The sequence below is a fragment of the Urocampus carinirostris genome, unplaced genomic scaffold, assembly GCF_059441175.1.
Source record: "Urocampus carinirostris isolate Australia breed hairy pipefish unplaced genomic scaffold, RoL_Ucar_1.0 HiC_scaffold_22, whole genome shotgun sequence".
Classification (NCBI taxonomy): domain Eukaryota; kingdom Metazoa; phylum Chordata; class Actinopteri; order Syngnathiformes; family Syngnathidae; genus Urocampus; species Urocampus carinirostris.
In genome coordinates, this window is record NW_028283129.1 from 31,549 (window position 1) to 37,950 (window position 6,402).

The 6,402-nt window shown below is 40.4% G+C and overlaps 1 pseudogene; it reads right to left on the bottom strand.

The window, feature by feature from the left end:
• Positions 1-2,457: 2,457 nt before the first annotated feature.
• On the bottom strand, positions 2,458-6,181 carry LOC148345860 (uncharacterized; annotated as a pseudogene).
• Between the last annotated feature and the right edge of the window lie 221 nt (positions 6,182-6,402).

The window sequence follows — 6,402 nt, forward strand, 5'->3', positions numbered from 1 at the left end:
GTTTAAAATGACACATTATGAACGGCAGAAATTGTGCTCATTTATGCATGAGTTTACATTTTGACAAACACTAAATATATTTGATATTTGGACTGAGGTTTGTGGGGGCTATCTGTATGAGCAAGGCCTAGCTGGCTCCGGACTTTGGACGCAGAATTAAATGTGATTCTATGCAATTTTAACATGTTCGTTCTATGTTGCCACTTTGTGCATGTGATTGGCAAGATATTTGTGTGTGTTTAGCCCCTGCCAAGCGGATACAATGTAAATATGTGAACAAACCATGTGGTGAAATGCAGAGCTGGGGATTAAGATGGAAACTGCATGAGTGCTGTTGTGCCTACAAGCCAATCAAACTTAAGGACCTCTTACACAAATCTCCTGATTATTTTTTTTTTAACATTATATTGGTGTTTTGATGGGTATGTCATGTTGGATGAAGGCGTCTACCAAACATGTAACCATAGCTATAACTTAAAGTAGTTGAGGTATTCCCCACAGTGTTTTGAGAAAAGTTCATGCTTTGTTATTGTTAATGGTCGACTAAATTGATAAAATCATGTTTAAGTTTAGTGACATTTACAGACTAGACATTGTTTCCCACATTGCTTTATAGTTAAGGCTACACCTGCTACCTTAACTGGCTAATGTCTATTCTTAAAACATCGTACCAAGAGTAAAAGGTTTAATATTGAACACTAAATTGTCCATCCATCCACCCATCTTCTACCGCTTTGTCCCTTTCGGGGTCACGGGTGGGAGGGCTGGAGCCTATCCCATTTACCTCGGGCGTAAGGCAGGGTACACCCTGGTTGAGTCGCCACCTCATCACATGGCTAACACAAACAGACAAACAACCATTCACACTGCGACACTGAATTGTACCTGAGTAAATGAATACATATGATGATTCATAAAATCAATTCTTACATTATCTCAATGAGTTGGGTTCCATTCTTAAAACAAGTTGATGTGAGTCTTGAAACAAGTAAAAAATATCCTTAAGCTGAGTTGTTAATATGCCTCTAGGCTATCTCTTCGACAATTTAAGATACATTTGCTTACAATTACTTGAATAATATAAGTTAGTTGGCACAATATTAATTTTCTTGAAACAAGTGATAGTATCTTAACTATCTTCAGCCTGAATAAGTAAATAAGTCCCAAAAAATTGTGATCAGATAAATACACTGAATTCAAGTAAATTACACTAGTCCATACTTTCAATTTTTGCAGTGAACATGAGACCATTGGCATAATTTGTAAATATGAAGTCATTAAAATATTGCCTTTACCAAAAAATTTTAGCATGAAAAAGTTAGCATTTAGCCGTTAGCATCACTTTTTAAAATGTACCTGTTAGCATAACTCATTAACATGAGGCCATTAGCATAAGTTGTAAATATGAAGTCGTTAAAATGTAGCCAAAATTACCAAAAAATTTTACTATGAAGAAGTTAGCATTGCCGACAGTGTTTACAGCTAGCTTGCGCTAATACTTGGGCTGGCTGTGCCAGCCTAACCCATTGCTGGCAGTGTTTACAGCTAGCTTGAGCGAATACTTGGGCTGGCTTAGCCAGCCCAACTTGTCACCAACAGTTTTTACTGCTAGCATTAGTAAGCATAGCATCAACCTCTCATCGCTAATACTTGGGCTGGCAACTGATCACCAACAGTGTTTACAGCTAGCTTGCGCTAATGTTGTGGCTGGCTATGCCAGCCCAACACTTTGCTAGCGGCGCACATAGTTAGCATCCTCTCGCTAGCATCCACTCTTTGGAATTCACCATTTACCCATGGTTAAAGGAAATTTGGGTCGGGCCACCCTGGACAGTCCCTGCTTACTATGACTACCGTCTGGAAAAGCCCTCGTTTCCATGACTACCCATAGAAATGAATGGGCCCATGTATTACGGATGGGAGAATTTCAAAACCCATTATTCCGGATGGGGACTCCTATCGCTGTGAATAGACACACAACAAGAGTCCCGGTCGGGCCGAAATTTTTGATATATGAATCGATGGGGTATTCTAAAAGCTCTGGGAGGAGTTCCCCGTTAAAAGTCGGCGGAAGAAGATAGATATAATAATAATATCTCGGAGGATTATAATAGTTGCAAGCACAACTACATTGCCCTGTGCTTACAGCACTTGGCAATGTAATCGTGCCTTGCTGAAGCAATCAAAACTAATTACCTGATCTTAAACCAACATGCGGGCAAGGAACAACTCAAAACCTCAGCGTGAGGAAAAAGAGAAACCTTGAGATGGGACCTCACAAGTGGTAATCCCCCTTTCAGGATGACCAGGGTGAATTAGATTTAGCATTACAGTACACAAACATAGTAAACACTAGGTAACATGTTGAAAATTTGTCCGGAAAGAGCATGACAGCAACGACGCCCCCAGCCTGTAAATTAGTCCAGAAAGTCTATGACGGCCACGACGCAGCTTCCCATCTCTGCCAGCTGGTCAATGCAGGCGTTGACATGCTTCAGGTCAAACGCTGGTCCACTGACTCATCTCAAATCGTCCTTCTCCTTCGTATCACCACCAGCCAGGCAGTCGGAAAAAGACAGGACAGTACAGAATATGAGGTGGGCATCAATCATAAGCTTTGGAAAAGAAGTGTGTCTTAAGCCTTGATTTAAAAACTTCCATTGAGGTTGCAGATCTTATCTCCGGAGGCAGGGCATTCAATAGCACCGAGGCCCGGATGGAGAACGCTCTCAAGCCTGCAGACTTCTTGGCTCTCGGAGTCACAAGTAAACCGGCATTTTCCGAGAGGAGACTCCGTGCAGGAACATAGGGGGAAATCAAGTCAGATAAGAGGGTGCAAGTCCATGCAAACATTTGTATGTTAATAAGAGAACCTTAAAGTCACATCTTAAGTGGACTGGGAGCCAGTGTAAGTTGGCCAATACAGGAGTAATATGCTCAAACTTTTTCGTCTTAGTCAAAAGTCTAGCTGCCGCATTCTGAACCTAGACATGGGGAGACCAGAAAGCAATACATTACAGCAGGGGTCGGGAACCTATGGCTCACGAGCCATATATGGCTCTTTCTATGAGTATCTGTGGCTCAGAGACAAATTTGATTGCATGCAAAATTTCTCCATCTTGCTTAAAACTTGAGTTGTCTATCCTATTCTGATACACGCAAAGCCAAACCAAAGCTAAATAACAGGATATTACTTTGCAGTATATATAGGGCACGTTTTTCACTACAATTTACAGTCAAGTAACACACAAAAAAAGGGGGAAAAAAAACTCGTTTTGGTTTTACAACGCTAAAGAATCCTTTATATAAAAGTTCACTATATAATCTGTGTTCAGTGTTCAGATACCTTATGATGAATCCACAGAACTGTAAATACGCTAAAACACCGGAAGAGAACTTAGTCATTTGATTGGGTGAGTGGGAGGGATGGGTGGAGCTATGCAAAAAGTGCAAGCACTCCCTCCCATCTCTCGCCCTACGCTGTCTGCGCCAAAAGTGAGCTCATCAGGCTCCCTATTTGCAGAATGTTGTGACGTTTTTACACAATAACTGCTTGCATCTGGTTTTGAAACCAATATATATGAAAAAAAGGGTCAAAAGGAGTTTAACCGATCTTGAGTAATTGCAAGAAAGAGACAAGTGGTATGTTTGTTGATTTTGGGACAGGGGCTCTGGCATTATTCTCTTTTCATAATTTTTATCAAATCATCAAAAATAAATGTGCTGAAGACTAAGCTTTTGTCTGGGGTGCGGGTTTAGCAATTTAGTACATTTGTCTCATAATATATGGCGTGGCTCTTTCCCAAAATAAAATTAATATTTTTTGCTTTTATGGCTCTTTGAGTCAAAAAGGTTCCCGACCCCTGCATTACAGTCATCAAGCCGAGAAGTAATAAACGCATGAATTAAAACCTCTGCATCTGATTTGGACAGCATCAAACGAATCTTCGCAATATTACGGAGGTGGTAGAAAACTATTCTAGTAATATTTTTCACGTGTGACTGAAACGACGGATTAGGATCAAATATAACACCTAGATTTTTGACCCGAGTCACTATGGGTGATATTACATTTGTCTAGGTTCAGGGCAGTGTTTGAAAAAAAAACTCACAACAGTGAGCTGGACCAATAATCGACATTTCAGTTTTTTTCTCGGTTAAGGCGCAAAAAAATAAGTGACATCCATCTTTGAATCTCAGTAAGGCAAGCCTCCAGATTTTGAAAATTTAACTGTCCAGTTGTCTCCAGTGGCACATACAGTTGAGTGCCATCTGCATAGAAATGGAAACTAAGATTATACTTGCAGATAATGTCACCAAGTGGTGTTCCACAGGGGACATCAGAGTGTTTAGAGGTCAGATTGCCTTAGTTAACACGTTGCATCCTGTCTGACAGGTCGGACCTAAAACACCAGAGTACAGTTCCTGAGATACCAATGCATTCCAGACGAACAAGCAATATGTTGTGGTCGACAGTATCAAAAGCAGCACTGAGATCCAGTAGCAGTAACATTGATGAGGCACCGGAATATATTGCTAAAAGGAGATCATTGGTTACTTTAGCCAGGGCTGTCTCAGAAGAGTGATTTGCCCTAAATGCTGACTGGCCAGTTCAAAAGAGGGTATTTTCTGACACGAAGTCATTTAGCTGCTGTGCAACGACCTTTTCAAGTAAAAATGGCAGATTTGACACTGGCCTATAATTACCTAGGCTTTCTGGATCAAGGTTAGGTTGCTTAAGCAAGGGTTTAATGACGGCAGACTTGAAAGCTAAAGGAATAATACCCAAGGATAGCGATATATTAATAATATTTTAAACTGATGGTCCTAAGATCCCAAACAGATCCTTCACCAATGAAACTGGAAACGGATCAAGCAGGCAAGTAGTTTGTTTGGCCCTACTAACCATCTGTGTTAGACTATCAAAGGACAAATCATTGAAACTGGAGAATGTTTCTAAACAACCGCCGACACATTCCTTTCTTAACACCTCCACATTTTTGAGGTAGGACGAGGTTGTAGAGCGTACATTTAAAATTTCATTCCTAATGAGTTGAATATTTCTATTAAAACATTCCATAAAGTCATCAGCAGAATAAGTAGAGCTATTTGGGTTAAGTTGTTGTCTGGAAGGTTTCGCAATTGTGACAAACAAAAATTTCAGATTACTCTTATGTATAACGATAATCTTAGAGAAAAACGATGCTTTAGCTGAGGCAAGAGCTACTTTATATTTCAGCAAGCTGTCACACCAGGCCAGTCGGAAGACCTCCAGCTTTGTAGTGCGTCAATTTCGTTTAAGTTTCCTGCAACCTTGTTTGAGTGAACTGGTTTCTTCAGTAAACCAAGGTGTATGCTTCTTAGGTCGAAATGTATGCCTTAGGGGCGCCACAGAAACAAGAACATTAACCAAAGCAGTATTAAAGTTGTTTGTGAGTGAGTCAACAGACCCAGTGTACGAAGGGAAGGCTGCAGTTACCGTAGGTAATAGTTCTTTTAAAGTTAATCCCACTGCAGGGCGGATATTGCGACTGCTAAAACCTAAATTTTCCTTATTACTGTAAACATTGAACAGCACCTCTCACTTAACAAGATCGTGATCAGAGATGGCATTAGGATAAGGTAACACTGTAACATTTGAGGCTACTACGCCCCGGGTCAGAACAAGATCTAGAGTGTTCCCATCTTTATGAGTGGGCACATCAACTATTTGATTGAAACCAAATGTATCAATCAGTGACTTAAAAGAATTTGCAAGTGAATTTGATTTTATGTGAACATTAAAATCACCAATAATTACAACATTGTCCGCATAAGTTACTAACAGTTCCGAAAATTCATCCAAAAAATTTAAGTATGGTCAGGGTGGGCGATACACAACAACTACATAAATTGGTGTTGACATAAAAGACCTCATAACAAGTGCTTAAAACGTTTTAATAACAGTAGGGGTACCAGGAGTAAATTTCAACTTACTTTCCGACAAAGTTAGAGGGAGAAGCCTCATTTAACACTACAAACTCATTTGGTTTTAACCAGGTCTCACAAGGGCCAACAAGTTTATGATTGTTTTCATTAATAAGGTCGTTGACAAGTAAAGCTTTGGAGGCTAGTGATCTAATATTCAGAAGGCCAAGCTTCAGCACTGTGGACTGAGCTGAGCACTTTCCCGAGTTTTGAACCTTATGGTTACCTTGGTGGTAACCTCCACAGGATTATACTGCCAGTCCTGCGTCTTGTGCTTTGCATGGCGGCAGATGCGGCCCGAATTCCATACCACAGGAATATTGTTGACAGGTGGAGTAGCAGGATGACTAGTGGTAGAAAATAATGTTATTTCTTCTCCCTCCTCACCTAACAAGGGAAAATCAGAGGTAAGAAGCACAGAAGAAGATGCTATTG